Source organism: Globicephala melas, chromosome 1, assembly GCF_963455315.2.
Source record: "Globicephala melas chromosome 1, mGloMel1.2, whole genome shotgun sequence".
Lineage (NCBI taxonomy): Eukaryota > Metazoa > Chordata > Mammalia > Artiodactyla > Delphinidae > Globicephala > Globicephala melas.
The window spans coordinates 54,729,165-54,751,091 of NC_083314.1; the positions used below are offsets into that span (position 1 = coordinate 54,729,165).

Genomic DNA, 21,927 nt, shown 5'->3' on the forward strand with positions numbered 1-21,927 from the left:
GAAAACAGATTCTAAAATTGGTAGGCAAATTTCTATTTCATAATGGTTGTCAGGAGAATTAAATGACGAAGTATCTAAAATAATGCCTGGTTCATTGAATTTTTTAAAACCGTGTTTTCAGAGAATATTCAAAAAATTAATCCATTTTAATCTATTACATGTTATACATAACAGACTAAGTCTACTCTTAGGCTTTTCTTGGACAATCAAAATTATATAATTCCTTTAGACATCAAAATCTTTCCTTAACGTTTAGGTCCTAACGTAAATGACTTGAAATGAAGAATAAATTTATCGAAATTTTTTAAAAGATAAGCGCATTATTTGGCTAATTACTGGGGACTCAGTGAAGGCAAGGACCATGTATTGATGCCCCTCAGCATCCAACATGATGCCTACCAATGTAATTGGCCCCTAGGAGGCCCTCAACAGATTGTTTCTTGTCGACTTCAAAACATGGTATTTAGAAAACATGTTAAGTGTGTGAGAGAGAGAGAGCAAGAGAGAATGGAAAGCACCAATGAAAATAAAATTATCTTATGGTTTTCCAGGATGAGGACAGTTTCAATTCTCTTAAATTTGGCCACAGAATTTGTTAAATAAAATGCAAAGACACCAGGTGTCATCCCCCAGCTTATTCTAATTACTTTGTTCTTCCCATCCAGGAACGCTGTGAGTACTGGAATTATCTGCTTCTCACCACAACTGGGAAGTTGCACAGTCCAAACCTGTCAGGTAGTGTAAATCATTCAATTACCACATGATGACAGTATTCACCTGGCTGATGGGGGGACCGCCTACCCAATGAGACTAGAAGAAAGAACATTTTCCAGCATGTCACTGAATTGCAAAACCACTGCTGAATATTGGCATGAGAAACTCTAACCCTTTACTACTCCATCTCCAGAGACCTTTAACAGTATGCTGTGACCAACGAGAGTGCAAGAGAAAGAAAAACACCACCTGCCAACTGCGTGGCCTCAAGATCATCGATAAACAACAAGGAAAATATACATGATCGTGTGCTAACAAAACAGCAACCACATTATTTTTCTTGACTTTGAGAGGGGCAATTTCCTCTAGTTTTCTTTTCTCTGTATTAATCATATACTCTGAAAACCAAAACCAGACTCTCAAGACCAAGTGGCAAATCACTGGCACTGAAGTAGCCCTGGAGTTGAGGAGAAAAGGGAAGAAGTCCCAGAGTTTTAAGCAGTGACAGGGGTTTCCTGCGGATCTCTAGAAGGAGGGGTCAAGGGAGAAGTGAGAGGATTTGTGTAGAGGCATTGTGAGGAGGGAGCCTACTCCAGCAGCCACTTACCACAAAATGAGAAGGAAGTACAATATGTTAATATTTTTGTAGCTGAATACTGGCACCACTGGGTATCAGGCTGAACATCAGTCTTATGTGGAAGTATTTTCCACATAGTTCTAAAATGGATCCATTCACCAGTAAGTGAATTACATGTTACAAGCTTGTCTCTAGAGAATTTCTTCTAAAACTGTATTTTTTAAATTAGAACTATTACTGAGGTTTTTTTTTTTAATATGTAAAAGAGTGTCCTTTTAAAAGTCAATCTTGTTATGTTAAGCAGTTCATTTCAAAGTGAAATTTTAAAAAAAAGCATGAAACGCCCCTCAATAAGCTAATCCTTTCCCATCTGGCTGAGATTCTAGGATGTTTGGCTTCATCTTGTTCAGGGAAACAGAGCAGGTTCCCAGAACAATATGTTGCTAGGAAACCTTCCAAGCTTATTTATCTTGTGCTGTGGGGTGATATTGAGCATCCACCTGTGATTGGCACAAAGTAAAAGGGGAAAAAAGGTGGAGGAGGAAGGAGAGCTGATATGAAACTCCCGTGGTTTATGAGATAAAGAAAACAGACTGTTACAGTTTTCAAAACTATATTTCAGGACAAAATTGATTTTATTTTAGGTAATATAATATTGAGCTTGAATTTTTTCTTATCAAAGAAAGGAATTTTAAAAACCTCTTTAGTATGTAGTTTTAATTAAAAAAACATAAAGTCATTAAGAATGATTAGAATTTAAACAACCTACTATCTCAAGAGCAGTATAGGTATCTCTCCCCTTAAATTAAATACATTTAATGTAAGTGTGTACTTGAAGAATGAGATGTATAGGGAAGAGGGGACTTCCCTGGTGGTCTAGTGGTTAGGACTCTGAGCTTCCACTGCAGGGGACATGGCTAGATCCTTGGTCAAGGAACTAAGACCCCACATGCCTTGCAGCGTGGCCAAAACAAAACAAAACAAAATAGGGGAGGATCTGCGTAGGTTATATGCAAATACTATGCAATATATAAGGGACCTAAGTATCCGTGGAGTTTGGTATTTGCGGGGGGTCCTGGAACCAATTCCCTGTGGATGCCAAGGGATGACTGTAATTACTAATTTGCATTACTCTTTCTAAAGGTTAATCATGCAGGCCTCAGTTGGAGATGTAGGAGGGGAAGACTGAATAAGAATACAGTAGTTCCCTCTCATCCACAGGGGATGTCTGAAACTGCAGATAGCACCAAGCCCTACATACACTCTATTTTTTCCTATACATACACACATACCTATGATAGTTTAATTTATAAATTAGGCACAGTAAGAGATTAACAATAACTAATAATAATATAGATAACATGCTGTAATAAAAGGGTTACTTGAACACAAGCACTGTGATACCACGACAGTTGATCTGATAACTGGGGTGGCTAAGTGACTCCTGGGCAGGTAGTGTACACAGAGTGGATACGATGGACAAAGGAATGATTCCCATCCTGGGCGAACTGGGGTAGGATAGCGTAAGATCTCATAACCCTACTCAGGACTGCTCAAAATTTAAAACTTATGAATTGTTCACTTCTGGAATTTTCCATTTAATATTTTCGGACTGCAGTTGACTGAGGGTAACTGAAACCTCGGAAAGCGAAACCACAGATAAGGGGTGACTAACGTATGCTCAACATTCTTCGTTTCCCATGCTCTCCCTCTTCTTTTCATTTAAAGCACGTATTTCCTGTTTTTATAGGACTCTGATAGAATAAATATATATACATATAAGTATACCAATTAATTTTACATGAATTTGTCTTAATAATCTTTACCTCAGTAACCATATCCACCTGAATTACTTTATTTCATATTTTTTACTTTTATTACGTTATTTTGAATACTCCTTATAAATACTTGAATTTCATGTGCATTAGTTATTTCTAATAAAACATACTTCTCTTATGTATATGTATTTGGTTAGGTTTCCTGCTTATCAAATGTGATTTTTATACATTTAAGGAGTTCAGGTGCCTTAAAACAATAAATCTTAAATTTGGGGTAGTAATTAATGGAGTAATAGAACCCTTAAGTCACAAATTTGGAATACACCGATTATAGTAACTTAAGGAAAATTTAAACAGAGAAAAGAGGGAAATGACACAATGTAGCAGAACACATGTGTGGAGATTTTCAACCTGATCTAAACTCTGCAGTATATATGGAATGATTGTTGGCATATGCTGATCTTATGAAAATAGTATTTCAATTTTGTGAAAAGTTGGTTTTGAATTTAACTAGAGAAAAGAATCTAGGAGCCGCTAGTGTTTCTCAAGGTGGGGGAACTTCTGGCGTTTCGGGTGGAATAATTTTTGGCTGTGTTAGACCCCACTTCCCATTTCTGAGCCTCTAGCATCCCAGGCCCATTTGACATATCACCTATTAGATGTCAGTCATGCCCTCAAGTCATTGTGACACCTAGGACTCACACACACCTTTCCAAACAGAAAGGGGAGGGCATTGGGGGATGGAAGGTATGAAGGGTAGATGCTTGGGAAGTGGAATTCATACTAAAAACCACTGTGCTAAAAATTATCAATGAAGGACTGCCCTGGTGGCGCAGTGGTTAAGAATCTGCCTGCCAATGCAAGGGACACGGGTTCGAGCCCTGGTCCGGGAAGATCCCGCGTGCCATGGAGCAACTAAGCCCATGCGCCACAACTACTGAACCTGCGCTCAAGAGCCCACAAGCCACAACTACTGAGCCCATGTGCCACAACTACTGAAGCCTGCGCGCCTAGAGCCCATGCTCCGCAACAAGAGAAGCCACGACAATGAGAAGCCTGTGCACTGCAACAGAGAGTAGTCTCCACTCGCTGCAACCAGAGAAAGCCCACGCACAGCAGCGAAGACCCAACACAGCCAAAACTAAAACGAAACTAATTAAAAAAATAAAGAGAAACCCTCTTCTTAAAAAAAAAAAAAAAAATTATCAATGAAGACAAACGAGGCCTGGCCAGCATGCGACGTTTTCAGCACTGCATTCACAAGGGACGCTCTGCTTTTGATCAGCAGTAATCGGCATTAAGAAAAACATGAAATGCCTCCACGTCAAAGAATTTCCTAACAGTTTTAAAGCTATAATTTAGAGGAGTCTATATTTAAGCCTATCAACAACTCTGTGAAGTATTATTTGGATTTTACAAATAAGAAAACTGAAGAAAGATAACTTGCCCAAGATCATACACAGCTGGTAAATAAAGAGAGTCAGAAATGGGATCCAGGCAGTCTACCTCCAGAATCTGCCCTCTTCAACCACCTGGATCTACTGCCTGCGACCAGATGTTTAAGGCAAAGCTCCTCAAGAAGTTGACAGTCTAGACACAGTGCCGATTATGTGTCTAATTACCATATATAGTTTTATAAGTGCAATAGCAGATGTTCATAAAAGGTACAAGGGGGATCAAGAGGAAATTTGTTGGGGTGGAGGGGAGCGCCTCAGTGGGGGAGGATTTTCATTATGACTGGTTCATGTAGACTCCCTTGACTGATTAAATAATGCTGTATTTCCCTGTGCTAAATTTTGACAGGGGGCCAGTCACTTGTAAGAGCTATTTCAGGGCTTGATGAATCTGCTTCTCTATTTCAGAAATAAACAACATAAAAATATTTAGTGATAGATGCAAACGCTGGCAAAGTAAATCACAAGTTTTGAAAAAGGCTGATAAAATCTAGTCAATATTTTCCTGATGGTCAGAGGTCTGAGTGCCTAAAAAATGAACAGGACGAAGGTATTAACCATTACATACTGCTCTTACTTCAGATAATTTCTTAGGATAAACAACAATGATCCCAATTTAATATATTAATCACTGGACAGAGAAAAAATAGATAAGTAGCATAGTTCCACATTTCTTGGTGATGGGGGGTAGAGGTGCAGGCTGAGAGTTTTGGGGTTTTTTTGGCCGTGTTGGGTCTTCATTGCTGTGTGTGGGCTTCCCCTAGTTGTGTCGAGCAGGGGCTACTCTGTTGTGGTGCGTGGGCTTCTCATTGCAGTGGCTTCTCTGGTTGCGGAGCACAGGCTCTAGGTGCGCGGGCTTCAGTAGTTGTGGCACACGGGCTCAGTAGTTGTGGCTCGCGGGCTCTAGAGTGCAGGCTCAGTAGTCATGGTGTGTGGGCCCAGTTGCTCCGCAGCATGTGGGATCTTCCCGGACCAGGGCTCGAACCTGTGTCCCCTGCATTGGCAGGCGGGTTCTTAACCACTGTGCCACCAGGGAAGCCCAGGCTGAGAGTTTTTAATTCAGAGTCACTTCCGTGAAGACCTACCAAGATCTGTGGACAGAAGGTGGATCAGTGGGAACCGAAAATTCTAAGTCAGTTTGCAGAAGCCCAAAGGACTTGGAATGAAATAGATGGGAAGAAATCAAAAGGAGAAGACATCTAAGAAGAGGGAGCATGTCCTTATAGGCTTCACTTAACCCTCTGCATGGTATTCAGCAAAAGAAGCTATTCTGACTCTTTTAGAGCTTTTAGCATTAGGAGGAGGGGAACAGAGTTGATTTTGCCCCAGGGTACTGGGGGAAAAACCTTCAGAGAACATAAAAGCCTATAAATGATGATTCATTGTGTTCTTTTTTATTGAGGTATAACTGACTTATGACATTATATCAGTTTCAGATGTACAACCTAAAGATTTGATGTTCGTATATATTGCAAAATGATCACCAGTCAGTCTAGTTAACATCCATCTCCATTGTTACATATTTTTTGTCTTGTGATGAGAACTTTTAGGATCTACTCTCTTAGTAACTTTCAAATATGCAATACAGTATTATTAACTATAGTCACCATGCGGTACATTACATCCCCATGACTTATTTATTTAAAGTTTGTACCTTTTGACCCCCTTTCACCCATTTCACACGACACTGAGCCTCTGGCAATATTAGTGATATTCCAATACTTAAGGAATACAATGGTTTAAGGGAGTGAGAACAAGAAAAGTATTTATCTCTTGCTGTAACTCTAACATAACTCCCAAGCCTTATAGACATCAAATTACTAGGCATTCTTTTCCTGAATCCACACATTAGTCCACAGTGCTGCACTTCCTTTCATTTCATTGGACATGCTCAGTTTCCCCAATTACTCAAGCCTAATGGTGCACACACCTGTGACAGGTTCCTGTCCTCATTCATGAATAATTGTATGAAGTGAGTCACTTTCCGGCATTCACGGCTCACTCCTCAATGTAGTGTGCTCATCAAAGTATCTATGAAAGCTTCTGAAATATTGATTTCTACTTTCTTTACCATGTTGTAATATAAGCTGTCTGGTCCCAATGCTGTAGCAACTTTAAGAGACACTTGCATTTTATAGAAACTGCTTATCTGTTCATTTCTCATCTCCAGGCCTATAAATCTTATCTCGTACGCTATTTTTATGGAACTCCTTGGCACTTCTGCTCTAGAGCTTTCCTATCAATAAACAATATCTGGAGGTAGAGTAATTTCTTTATTATCTATGTTTTGACAACTCCTAAATTTACAGTTCCCAGCCCAAGACTTCTACTGAGCTCAACCTACATAATTCAACTGCAAATTTCATATTATCTTTTGGATGTTTCACATTTGAGATTATTTTCAACCTGGAGACACAACCCACTCCCTACCCCCCAACTTACTCTTCCATGGTTCATCTTCATCCAGATGCTCAAGCCAGAAACCCAGCAGTCACTTTGACCTCTCCCCCCATCAGTGATCATGAAGTAAGTCACTAGATTCTATAGTGTATACCTCCAAATATATCTCTAGCATGTCTTCTTCTTTTGAACCTCACTGGCACTGCCCTAGTTCAAGTCATAATCACCTCTCATCACTGCAGTAACCTGGTCTCCCTGTGTCCATGCTTGCTCTACTCCCAAAGGTAGTCAACTTTTTTTTCAGGATGCAAATCTGATGTCATTCCCTTTCCTAAATTTTTCAATTGCCTCTTGTGCTTAGGATAAAGAGAAAAATACTTGACATAGTTCTGCTGGTGCTATAGGATCTGGTCTCTATCTATCTCTCTCCCTCACTTTCTATGCCTATATTTCACAAAAGTGGGGTTCACCCATCCCAAGGGGTACATAAAAGGATCCAAAACATGGAAAAGGCAAAAGGCAATTATTAAAAATTTCAGTTCTACTTCTTTTTTTCAACCTCAACTTTTTTTTTTTTTTTTTTGCGGTACGCGGGCCTCTTACTGTTGTGGCCTCTCCCGTTGCGGAGCACAGGCTCCGGACGCGCAGGCTCAGCGGCCATGGCTCACGGGCACAGTCGCTCCGCGGCATGTGGGATCTTCCCGGACCAGGGCACGAATCCTTGTCCCCTGCATCAGCAGGCAGACTCTCAACCACTGCGCCACCAGGGAAGCCCCTAACCTCAACTTTTGAAAATGTCTATACTTGTGCCTATTTTATCAAAGTACATGTACATAATTTACTTTTAAATGAATATTCATATACTGGAGATATATGCTTAAATTCCTTTTACTGACAGGAATGCACGATCAAAAGAGTTTAGAGACAACCAGTCTTTACTCCAGCCACACTGGACTTCTTTCAGTTCCTTTGACGCATCATACTCTGTCCTGTCTCAGGATTTCAAGCCTGCTATTGCTCCTGCTGGGACGGATCCAGCACGTTCACCTCAAGATTCTAATTCAAAAGGTCTGAGGTATGGTCAGGCACCTCTATTTTTATAAATTGCCTGCTCCTCAGGCAATACACTGTCCATTTGAAAACCACTGGATGAAAACATCAAATGCTGGAAAGGGAAGAGTGACAGACAGGCTAGAGAGGCTTTTATGAACTGGCCTGAGAACATAATCATCGGTTGCTAAGGGAATACCCATCCTGAGTTTCAAACAACCAATTATTAAACAAACTTTAGGAGAGAATAAATTTGTTAAGATTAGGAAGAATCTCAGGAAAAACTGATATTTTTAATGTTCTAAAATATTTCAAGAATCTATTATATAAGCAGTTTGGATATAAGGACAAAATCAAGTTTTAAATAAGGGAAAACCCATACGCTTCAAGAACAATTATTTAAACAATAGAGTTACTTCTCAATATTATACGTAGGGTGATTTAGGGGTTAAACAGGCTTAGTTTATACTTGAAATCTTGCTCTGTCAAATACTAGATATGTAATTATAGAAGCAATTCATTTAAACCTCTTAATCAGGGGACTTCCCTGGTGGTCCACAGGTTAGGAATCTGCACTCTCAATGCCGAAGGTCAGGGAACTAACATCCCAAAAGCCGCGTGGCAGGGCCAAAAAATAAAAAAAAAAAATCAAATAAAATATCATGCAATAAACCTCTTAATCAGAGCTTCAATTATTTACTGTTTAAAATGGGGGTGTAACACAAATAACAACTACCACGTCCATCTCCTTTTATTAAGAGCATACAGCATGCCATGGCACTGGGCTAAACACTTAACATATTTTATATTACTTAAGCCTTACGAAGTTGAACCGGGTTTACTATGCCCATTCAATAAATTGAGTACACTGAGAAAGATTAAGTGACATGCACAGGGACCACGGTAATGACTGACCCAACAGGCCTTTTTGACACCAAAGGTAAAGCCTTAATTGCAGTATGTTACATGCCTGTCATCCACCCAGCACACAGAGCTCTCAAACCCAAGACCTTGCTAAGCCTCATCAGTCACCTGCTGCAACTAACTGAGCAAATCAACTGCAAGATGATACAGATACTTTATTTTAACACCTGACTGGGAGATGATGAACCTAGGATATCTGCTGTCTTACCTGGCATAAAGCAGGAGCTCAGAAATATATACACCTCCTCCCTGAACTTTCTGGGCAAACTGGAACAAAAAAGGGAAGGTCAAATAGACCCTAAGGTGATTGAACCAGGAGTTTAACTCTGGGAGAAGCCTGCTTAAAATTCCATAAAGTCTCAAGAGGGGGCAGATTGAAATGATATATTTTCCTTCTCTCCCAGGCTTCTGAAAAAAGTATTGAGGCATAAACAATCCAGGAGATTTACAGCTTAAAAGCAAATTACCTTAAGGTACTGGAATCAGTCAGAGCTTAGATGGAACATTTTTTGAGGCCTACAGCTTCATTGAGAATGCCCTTCTCTGGGTATTGTTTCTCATATTTATTTCTTTCTGTTGCGCCTGCTTCATGTACTGATTTGTACAAAAAAAAGATGGGTTCTTTTTTTTCACCCAAGTGCAGCAGTTGCAACTGGGTCACAACTATTCCTTCTGTTGGTTTTTAAGTCTTTTTCTCAATTTTTTTTAATACTTGAAAGAGAAAAAAAGACATTTTACCTGTTTTTAAGCAAAACAAATCCTTATCTCACTATGCTGGTTAACTTCCATTTCAGGCTGAATTATGGAAATTCTGTTTTCTCTTTGGAATGATTAAAAAGCAATGATATCTTTAGTTGGTATACCATACTGGATGCTTTTATTTTCCTTTGGTGGGAGGTGCTCAAAATCCACTGTAATATCTCATGTAAAATTCCACTTCTGAATGAGCTTTTTATTAGAAATGTATTGCTTAAAATGTTTATTATAGTTTTGGAAAATAACAGAATGACTACCGAGTGCTAAAAATTAAGACTGTAAGATGGTATGTAATACACTAAATCTGGTTACATGTTGAATGGTATTGGTCTGATTCCAGGGAGTAGATTAACCAGATGTAGTCCCCAAACTGGGCCACAGAAAGCTGATACAGCTATGCATTCAGAGCAAGCTAATTAAGCTTATTTAAAGCTAGACAATGAGACAGAGGGGAAGAATGATAGGGGAGCTAAGTAGGACACTGTTTTTTATCACCATCAAATGCTATGTTCATTAGAATAGTGCTGGCCTTTGCACTGAGGATGCTGAGAAACCCGAAGCTGTACTTTCATGTCAGTTTCTACTGACAATTAGATCAACAGTAAATATATACTATTGCGAAAAATATTCACAGTGGACAGAAGGCTATAGATATTTATGCTATAAGAAATTTAATTCAAGACTAATATGCCAAACAGCAGCTGTATAAAACAGTCTGAGTGCTTCCGTCTTCAGAGAGATTCACCTGTACCATACCAGACTATCTGAAAAGGAAAGCAGTGGGGAAGAAAGAGAAATGGGGAAACGTTTCTGTATTCACCTATCTTTGAGATACTACCTTAAAGGTAGTAGGTCAAACTGGTTAGAAGTTAGCAGCAGCAGTATTAAACTGCATGATGATTGCACTGCCATTTTGATACACCAACTTTTTAACATGGGAAGAAAAACTCATCCCTCCTTTGCATTTTTAAAAATCACCCATTCACTCACTCATTCCACAAATACGTATTGATTATATACAGTGTAGCAGGCATAGCCATCCAGGAACAAATGCACAGTGTGTCCCCTCAAGGAGCTCAGTCTGGTGGGGAGGAAGTCTTTGAAGAAATGATCACACAATTGAAATAAATACTGCACTTACATAAGGTGAATGCTCTTAGGGAGAAGTAAAGGTGGAGGGATAACAGTGCACAAGGATCTAATTTTGACTGCTTCTCTGAGGAATGACAACGAAGCTGAGCCCTGAAGAGTAAGTCAGCCAGTGAAGAGTAGGGGGGGAGAGTGTTCCCAGCAGAGGGCACGATGGGCACAAGATGGGAAAGAGGAAGACCAGCTACATCATTTGCCAGGACCAATACAAAATGATAATCAAGGCCCCTTGTCCAAAAAGTGAGAATTTCAAGGTGACAGTAGAGCGTTAAACCAAACGCAGTCGCGCAGGTCACATGCCCATGAAGCTGGCTGGAGGGACTGAAGGTCAGCTGGAGCACAGTGAGGAGAGAAAAGGCTGGCTGAGGCTGAAGAGGTATGAGAGGTACACAGGCACCAGCCCAAGGTACAGGGCCTCCAGGGACCAACCTCACAGACCAACCTACTATTGTCTGCTTCATAGTTCCACAAATAGTTACTAAAGAGCTATTGTGTAAGCCAGGCTGTTATGCAAGCACTCTTCTGTGTGCTAAGAGGAAGACAAAGAAGATAGTCTTTGCTTTTAAGCAGCTTACAAATAATTGCATTATTTAGGGTAGAATGTGATAAGTTCCACAAGAGAGTATAAGCACCAATTTGTGGGAGATTCAAGGCATGAAGATTACTCATTTGAGGTAGAGTGTGTAAACACACAGACAGAAGGACTTCAAATGGACTGAAATTAGCATTCTGCCTTTAGAGCAATGATTTGTCCATATCACTGTAGAAACAGCAAACACACCGAGCACTGCCTTATATACCAGGCACTGGACGCTATATGCTTTACATGTATTAATTTATTTTAGCCTCACACCTATGAGGTAGGTGCTATTAATTTTCCTCACTTTACAGAGGAGGAAACAAAGAGCCAGAAAGGGTAAATAACTTGCCCAAGGTCACAGAGCTAGCAAGGTGGGGATTCATTCCAATCCAGGCAGTCCAGATCCAAAGTCCTTGCTTTGAACTACTATATGATACTACCATTTTTACAAACATTGTTTTATTTTGCTTTTGAAAGTCTCTATGTTATTCTTGTGCCTTTTTTATTTCTTCTCCCTGATCTTCTGTTGTTACTTTAACCTTTTTATGTACTTGATTAGCTATATATACTGCCTCAAATTGTCTAAGAGATACAGAACAACAAAAATAATTTTCCTAAAGATTTTTCCATCGTCATCCTCTAGAGCCAGAGTTGGCAGAAACAGCAACGTGAGATACATTTGAGTACGGATTTCTGAAGATGACACAGACAATGCTACTTTCCTCTGCTACTGATGACAGTCCCAATGTATCTTTGTACTGACGGCCAACTAGAGCTGAGGTAGTTATGGACAATTACTACTGACTCCTTGAGAACTCTGAATGCTGAATTAGCGGAACTCTGGGAACCCACACATTGGCTCCCAGTGCCCCCATGACCCAATGCTGGATCTGTTCCTTACAGAATTGGGAAGTGCATGTATGTGCTCATTCATTCAACAAATATCTACTATGTACAAGGCACTATGCCGGATGCCATGTGGGATACAAAGATAGCTATGACACAATCCTTTCATCAAGAAACTTACAATACACGACAGACTTTGATTTATGCCATCATTGAAATATGAGCCTCATACTGTTATGGCTTAGAGGAGAATATTTTCACAAATCTACAAGGAAATTTAGGACAGACTTTAAAATGGAGCTAGCATGCAAACAAGCATTGTCCTGGAGGGAGCTGTTGCTATTGACCATTTGCAAGTGTCAGGAGTTCTCTTTTCATCTTCGTCGTCTTCTCCCTTTTTTTTTTTTTTTTTTTTGGTAGACATCAGTAGCCTCCAAGGATTGGAGATAACCATGGCCATACGTCTCCTCCCCACTACCTTTCTACCAGGCAGGAAGCATCGTTTGTTAGCTGAGAGTCGACAAGCCCAGCGCATTTGGCTGCAGGTGCCATACTGCAGGTTTCAGACTGCTAGCTTACCAGAATCTTACGTGCAATCCAGGTAAGGCTAGAAGGCCTATATAGCATTTCTAGCCAATCCAATTAAAAATTATTTGACATCCTTTATGCTAATTAGAAAACCCTTCAGCGTAGAGTTAAATATAAGTAGGTTGAATTTATAGCAGTTATCTCCTGATTAGGGTCTTTCCAATGCTAACCAACTACCCCTGGACTGTGTATTCCCATATCAGGGTGTTTCAAATATTAATCAAGTCCAAGGTGTAGACTAAAACTAACACATATTATATCACACTGTGTAGGTTTTAGTATTTTAATGTAAAATACAGAGAGTATAACAGTAGGGTAGGACTGTAAGAGCTACAGAGAGGGGCAAGATAAAGAGGGAACAGCTCATTATGGCTTATTTCTTTCCCCATTCCATAAAGGAAGCTGAAGTGCTGTAAGCAAAGGCATGGGTCTAAAAACATGGGCCTACAAACTGTGCTACACAGCTATGTTTGTCTGGGTGAGGAGCTAGGTGCCTGGTGTATGGTACCTGCAGAGCAGGCTGGAAAGAATACCCTGGAGCCAGGTCATTAGAAGATCTAGGTCCTTGCCAAACTGATGAAAGTGTGAACCTATTTTGGTAGTTGCTAGTTCGGTGACCATATTTTCTGAAATAAAAAGCAGGCACATGGGCTGAACAGATGTTTGCACCCATTCTGGATATGAGAAGCAATCTGGAATATGAAAGAACATAAAATACTAAAGTTTTAAATTGTTTCGGTAGCTTACAGGACTTAGAAGGTAGAATATTTGACATTAGAACTATCTTTTTAAAAAAGTCTTGTCCCTGGACTTCCCTGGTGGAGCAGTGGTTAAGAATCCGCCTGCCAATGCAGGGGACACAGGTTCGCACCCTGATCCAGGAAGATCCCACATACCGCGGAGCAACTAAGCCCACGAGCCACAACTACTGAGCCCGCGTGCCTAGAGCCCGTGCTCTGCAACAAGAGAAGCCACCACAATGAGAAGCCTGCACACTGCAACGAAGAGTAGCCCCCGCTCGCTGCAACTAGAGAAAGCCCACGCACAGCAACAAAGACCCAACGCAGCCATAAATAAATAGATAGATAGATAGTATTTTTAAAAAAATAGTCTTGTCCCAGTTATGATAAGAAGTCACTGAGGTTTTTAAAATAGGGCAACAGAAAGATCCTAACTGTGCTGGTAAGAATGTTCATTGGAAATGGTATACATGCTAAACTAGAAAGGGGTATAAAGAAAAGGAGGAAGGTGGCAACTGAAAGAATATTTATAAAGTTATGAAAATAGTTCAGGAGAAAATGCCTTTGTTAAGAAGGTGACAATACAGGAATTCCCTGGCTGTCCAGTGGTTAGGACTCCACACTTTCACTGCTGAGGGCCCATGTTTGATCCCTAGTTGGGGAACTAAAATCCCCCAAGCCATGTGGCGAGGCCGAAAAAAAAAATTTTCTTTTTAAACAATAAAATTTAAAAGAATAAAAGAAAGCAACAGTAGAAATGGAAAGGAAGGACCATTGAAACCAATAAAAGAGAGGTCTTCTAAAGCAAATCTTCCCTGGTCATTTTGGTTAGGCCAGGTCATCCCTCCCCTCCTAAAACTTCTTTAGAATTAGTCTATTCCACTTTTAATAATCACATATGGCTGTAATGAGTTTTTCCTGGGTTTGAACTTTCTTAACCCAATTAGGATGTCTTATGGCAAAAAAAAGAACCCTGCCTTATTTAAAATTGGTATCTACTGCTTTAATCGAACACAAAGCCGAATACTCAGTAGATGCCTAATGCAGATTTGTTCAGTTAAGTATATTCTTAATGTCTCAAGGTTCAAAGGGATTTTGTGAAGTAGTTTAAATATTGGAATAAAAAAGACAGATAAAGACTATGCCCATGTATTTTCCTCGAGTATGGGTATTACAGGAGATATGTGATGACAGAGTTGATAAGTGGAAAGACATAGAAATCCACTTAACATAGGATATTTTTGTTACCTAAATGAGAAGATTGTGATAACCAATTAAAAATGGCAGTTTTCCTTGATACGTTTGACAGAGCCAATAATTACCTCTGCTCTGTGGGGCAATTTCTAAAGTAGTGAATAACAATGAGACTATTTGAGGAGACTTTTTATGCTATGAAATTGGATGCTGTTTCCTAAATTGAAATTCATTTCTTTAATCTTGGGAGGAAAGACATAAGTAAAAACATCACGCGTACTAAATGCTTAAAACACGAAGGACAGATATATAGACATATACCTGACAATCAACAACAGTATGTCTAAGACAATTCTCACTTTGAAAAAAAGGTAATATCAAACTAACTTTCTAAAAGTTAATTTAATCATTTTTGAGGGGAAGTAGATCAAATAAAAATATATTTGCAATTAGGCTTGGCCGCACAGGTAGAGAAAAGGCTGTAAGATTAGTTTTTTGTGTATGCCTGTTTAAGGTCCATCTACTGCTGTTTACACATGAATGATTGTTCTCCATAGCTTGGGGTAGAGTGGCTTTTATGTCCCCATTTCCATGGAAACTGTGAGGAGGCAAGAAAAATAAGGTATGGGGAAATGTGTATGTCAACCCTCACTTCCCTTCCACCCATCCAGCCTTCCTCATTTCCATGGGAACAGAAATTGAAAGACCTCCAGAAGCTGAAAGCGAAAGCTCACTCATAGATTGCAGCTGTTTGAATGTCAGCTGAGAGCTGACAAATGAGAGTTTATAGCAGCTGTTAAAATTTTTAAATGATGTTTTCCCTAATACATTCCCCACTGTAATAATTTACAAGGGGGAAACTGACTATATAACTAGCATGAGGAAGAACACTCAAAGGGATCTCTTGAGGCTTAGTCTGTTGCTGTCTTTCATAATTCCAATATCATGTATCATTTTAAAACAAATGACTGTGATAGGACAGGCAGTGAAATGAAGAGTGTGCTCAAGTCACTCTGATGTCACAAACTTCCTCCAAATGGTGGACGTGGAAAAGTGTGGAGGAACTAATTAAATGGAGGGAAGAGAGAGAAAAGGAGAGAGAGGGGGAGGAGGGACCTAATTTAACTTTTAAAATCGATTTAATTATATCTTATTACAAGAAACTACGTGCAGATTGTCAGCTACACCTAGAGTTGGAACACTGAGTCCAATGATGTTGGTGAGAGATCTTGACTTAAGCATTTGTAAAGAATTCTATAAACATACAGTATTGTATTCAAATCTCCCTGGTTGGAGTTCAGATGGGGAGGTATACCCATATATATATGTATATATGTGTGTGTGTGTATATATATATATATATATATATATATATTTTTTTTTTTTTTGCTACTGTAATTGAAAAGGACAGGCCAGAACTTGCTAAAGATTACCCATTTCCCCTCTACATCCAAGGGCTAAAGGATACACATATAAAGTGACTTATAGATAGAAATCTGTTTTAAGCTTTTAGCTCAAGGGGAAATATCCTCTTCAACATGATCCTTTTAAACATATGCGAAGGTTGAGAAAGAAAAAGAAGAATTCTTTTTGTTTTATATGTCGTGACTCAATTTTATCTCTGAGGTGCTTTTTCACTCTTTATGAAGAGGTTGTTACTCCAAATTGTTCCTATAACTTGGCTTCTACTCACACATGCCTCAGGCAAATACAAAACCTGAACATTATCTAATACAATTCAACAGAAAGGTGTCAAGAGCATTGGCCAACAAGCTAAGTAGGAATATTATGATAAACCTTTGGGGGCCTAAATGGGCTTTTTATTCTTACCACAATCTCCAACGTGATATTTCCAAAACAAGAATATAAGAACAAACTATAGAGGAGCTCCAAGTTAGGATATCCAGTTTTCACTGTTGATTCAAGTAAAGTCTAATTTCATTTATGTCAAAAAGTACACATTGAGAACCTCCTCATCATCTAGCTCCAGGTGCTAGTAATACTAACATTTATGAGTAAGAGTTTCTAACTGCCAGGTACCTTTTTATTTAATGAAATATTACTATTTTAAAGTTAATCTTATAAAAAAATATATGGAGCTCTCCTTCCCCAGCTTCCACTACTATAGACCTTGGTATACATGAAAGTTGTCCTGAGACTTTGCAAATCATTTATAATGTAACATATAACTTAACGCTATAAAATTCAGGTTAATAGTTGAAAAAATGAAAATGAAGGTGAATCTATAAATATGGGACCAAAGTTATTGATAAATTCTGGTACTTTCCAGTTCTCCATAAATGTTTTTTCTTTCTCTTTTCATAAGCCAATTTTTACTGGCTAACATAATAGTTAAGATAGTTTTATGAAGCACTTTGCTGCTTATATAAATATACAGTGATATAGGTTCATAGCATAGATAGACATTACTATGAAACTTCATAAGTTAAAGCATGCTTTAGCTTATTCCAAATTTTTTTTTCTTGCTTAAAACCATAACTTCCTTGGCCTTCATGTTCTCCTCAATTCTACCATCAGCCCTAGTAGCTGGCTTTCTCTTTGGAGATGTTTTCCACTCAGAAACAAAGTTAAGTTGAAATCTAGGCGCTAAAAAGAAGTCTGGGCTCATCAAGACTTGCTCCTCACCAGCCTCACAGGGTATATATTGACAATCAGGACTTTTGTAAAATTACAAAATACTAGTGTCATGGCTCTTAGGGGAAAACTCACAAAAATGCTGAAATCACAAATCATAAATTCATGAATTTAAAAATATATATCATAAATCTTGGAATACTAACTTTTTCAGATTTTCTTTTTCAAAGCTAATGATTTTCTATGAAACATTTTCAAAAGATTACTCATAAATGCAAATATGTAAGGACCAGACCAAATTAAGCCAAAGTTCATATTAAGTGATTTACTTCATCTCCTAGACTCTAAATTTGAGTGGGTATGTATTTACGTATCTACTGTTTCCAGTCCAGAAAAAGCCAAAGGTATTACATACCTAGATATTCTCAAAACTATTATTCACATGAACACAGAACAGAGAACCCAGAAACATATACAAAATTTTTGTGAAAAACAGTAATAAGGGCCTTCTTTTAGAATAAAGAAAAAAATCAGAAATATCACTTTTTAAGAAGGGAGTCAGTTTTAATTTAAGGCAACCTTTAATACAAATTGAAAGTATTTTTAATTCAGGTACTGTGTAATAATTATCCCTTTTTGCTGACAGAAAAGCTAGAGGATACAGAATATATCTGGCCCAGGAATCTAAACAAAGAACAGATTCCCTGATAATCCAGTTAAGGTGAAGGTCACAACATTGAACCAACTCTGCTTTGTTCTCTAGTATAGACACAGGTATTTTTGGCTTATATTTTCATGCCATTCAGGAAAAAAATATGTTTTCATAATGATTATACCAATTTACATTGCCACCAACGGTGCACAAGGATTGTATAGAATATTTTAATGGCTGCAGAAAACATAGCTTGTATAGGAAAGTAATAGTTCATTAATTGTATATCTTTACATGTGACCTTAGAATTAAAAAAAAAAACAACTGTACAACTTCCATTGCTTTGATATTGCTGTTACCATTTCTGATCCCTGCTTTAACTGTTTCTGTTAGGCTTTAATAAAAAGGCTTCTAAACCAAAAAGACGAAGCAAAGTTTAATTCTTCTACAACTTTATAATTTTCCCTAGAGGACTGGGCTTTCCACAGACTGTGAGTTGATCTGGATAGATACTCCAGTTTGACCCAGACACAAGGCCATAAATGCTGGGATGGCTCCAAAACCCTAAAAATGGTCCCTAGGCACACCTGACAACCAGGGAATCTTCATTATGCAAGAGATAACCTCAATAAAGACTGGAATACTAAGTAGAAAATCTATCTTCCCCAGGAGAGTGGGTCTCAAACACTAGTGTGCATCAGAATCTCCTGGAGGGCTTCTTAAAGCACACATTACGGGGCCCTATTCCCAGAGCCTCTGATTCATCGAGTCTGAGGTAAGGCCTGAAACTGTGCATTTCTAAGAAGTTGCCAGGTGATGTTGATGCTCCTGGTCTAGAGAACACACTTAAAGAACCTCTGCCCTAGTTTCCTCTTATTAGGGCCAATTCTTGAGTACTTGTCAGTCATTCAATTTCCTTTTGTAACCAACCCATGAAAACAGAGTGCAGGGTGGCCTCAAGCAGAGAGACTGGGCCCAAGCAAAGTGAGGAGGGTAACCATGCAAGGAGATGGCCTCATGGGGACATTATAGCCCAAGAACGGTGAGGAGGGCATTTACACAGAGAGGCAGCCTGGCATGGATGTGCTGCAGTTCAAGTGGAAGACGTCCCTGAGAGGGGTGCAATCTGACATGGGGAGTTAGGGCCCCAGCAGAGTGAGGAGGGCAGCCACACAAGGTGGGGGTGAGGGATAGCAGAAATAACAGACTTATGCATACAAGGGGATTGATGGAACAAGTTAAGGATCCAGATTTCTCAGTGTCAGAGAAAGTAGTTATAATAATGGAAAGAACACCTATGTTCATAGCAGTACTATTCACGATAGCCAAGACATGGAAGCAACCTGAATGTCTATCAACACATGAATGGATAAAGAAGATGTGGTACATATATGCAATGGAATACTACTCAGCCATTAAAAAGAACAAAATAATGCCATTTGCAGCAACATGGATACAACTAGAGATTATCATACTAAGTGAAGTAAGTCAGAAAGAAAAAGACAAATACCATATGATATCACTTATATGTGGAATCTAAAATACGACACAAATGAAACTACGAAACAGAAACAGACTCACGGACACAGAGGAAAGACTGGTGGTTGCCAAGGGGGAGGGGGTTGGGGGAAGGATGGAGTGGGAGGTTGGGTTTAGCAGATGTAAGCTATTATAGATAGACTGGATAAACAACAAGGTCCTACTGTATAGAACAGGGAACTATAGTTAATATCCTACGATAATCCATAATGGAAAAGAATATAAATATATATATATATATGTATAACTGAATCACTTTGCTTTGCTATACAGCAGAAATTAACACAACATTGTAAATCAACTATACTTCAATAAAAAATGTTACTAAAAAATTCAGAGAAAGAGAAAAAAAACTAGGATGAACCCTGTAGTGTTGGATTGGAAGTAATGGTGCAAAGTCAAGAGTTTTCACGTGTGTGTGTATGCGTGTGTATGTGTGCATTCCCTAGCTCTGTCTGCTGAGGGGGCCTAGAAGCAATGATACCTCCCTGGTGAGGATAGCTTCTGCACAGATCTTGGTTTCTAAATACCATTCTCTACTAAAAAGAACGAGGGCTACTTAAATAAATACCTGGTTTCAAGGCTAGAGCCAGGAAAGCACAAAAAAGCCTGGAATATCTTGTTGTTCCAAAAGCAAGTTATGCTCAGAGAATAATGGGAACATGTCAAATGACACAGACACCATCTTGGAGGAGCTCCTAATGGCCAAAAAGGGGATAATTTGAGCTTTAAAATGAATAATGATAGGAACAAAATAGAATATTGACTAGGAAATCACAAGTCCACATAGATACAAATGAAATAAATTTAAAGTTTGATTAGGAATGGGACACTGACACAATTTCAAAGCCCTCACCACAAAAATCTTATTAGTTATGTAGGGGAATAGAGTGACTTTACATGGAGAACCTGGCAGGAACCACCATTAGTCAAACGATCAAAATGAGCATCACCAGTAATGGGACAAATCAAAATTGTGCTCCTTCTGATAGAATGGACACAAAGAGAAAAACATAGCATCATCTCTATGACAGTCTGGTCAAAATGTATACCCTAAATCTAATCATGAGGGACCATCATAACCATCAGACAAACTCAAATTGAGAGACATTCTACTAAATAACTTAGTTTGTAATCTTCAAAAGTATCAAGGTTATGAATGTCAAAGAAAGACTGAGCAGCTGTTCCAGACTGAAGTTTTCTAAAGACAGAGGTTAAACACAGTGTCTTGCTCAGAGTTCATCTTTAAAAAGTTCTTTTAAATAAATGAATAATTTGAAATATTAAAGAAGAGTACTGACTTTCCAGAGTGGTTCTGACATAGTCCTACATGAAGAAAGGAGAAGTACAAGAGGATTTCTCTAGGTCCTTTCTAGTTTACCAGTTCTATCGGGTTTACTATCTACCTTCTCATCTATCATTCAGAGCACACTGAATAGGAGAATTTGAGTGTGGATAGCTCAGAACTGCACTGGACAGGCAAATAACCACATACCAAAGGAACATGATCAGTCTAAGGAAAGCTGCTTTATAATTTAAGTCTTAATACTAAGAAGGCAAATCTCAAAAATCTACATACACCTGGACACAAAATGGGAGGCAGACAATGTCTTCCACACAAGAGGCCAGCACATGCAGTCTTCCACATGGTATTTCTGCCACTTGATTATAGGCTCAACCAGGAAGTAATCAAAAAACAATACATTTACATGTTTTTAATATTTTAAAATAAATGTATTTATTTTTGGCTGCATTGGGTCTTCGTTGCTGCACGCGGGCTTTCTCTAGTTGCGGAGAGCAGGGGCTACTCTTGGTTACGGTGCGCAGGCTTCTCATTGCGGTGGCTTCTCTTGTTGTGGAGCACAGGCTCTAGGTGCACGGACTTCAGTAGTTGCGGCACGCGGGCTCAGTAGTTGTGGTGCACGGGCTTAAGTTGCTCCGCAGCATGTAGGATCTTCCCGGACCAGGGTGAGAACCTGTGTCCCCTGCATTGGCAGACGGATTCTTAACCACTGCGACCCCAGAAGTCCCTACATGGGTTTTTTAAGTTAACTATTACCCAAGCCTTCTGGTATAAAATAGGAGTCATCTTTTTTGCTTCCTACAGTGCCTAGGTCTGCTGGCAAGTAGTAAATGTACATCTAAAGTACTATCAGTTTATTTTATAACAGCTTGAGGTGGATACAGTTACCAGTTAGTCAGAATCTTTAACACCTTTAGACAAAAAGCAGCACAGAGCTATGCATGTTACACAGATCCAAAGACTCCCTGCCTTCCTCCTTCCCTTATAAATACTCTCATTGGCTGAGACAACTAATTCTGGTTCAGTATAGCTGAGTAAAACACATGACAATAGCTGTCTTCCCTAATCTCTCTCTCCTTTTATTATTA

At 39.0% G+C, this 21,927-nt stretch overlaps 1 protein-coding gene across 5 annotated transcripts in view; it reads right to left on the minus strand.

Annotated features, from left to right (window-relative positions):
* The window catches only part of RABGAP1L (RAB GTPase activating protein 1 like), a 686,895-nt gene that overhangs the window by 32,428 nt on the left and 632,540 nt on the right, over positions 1 to 21,927 (minus strand). The gene's annotated exons all lie outside the window — the stretch shown is intronic.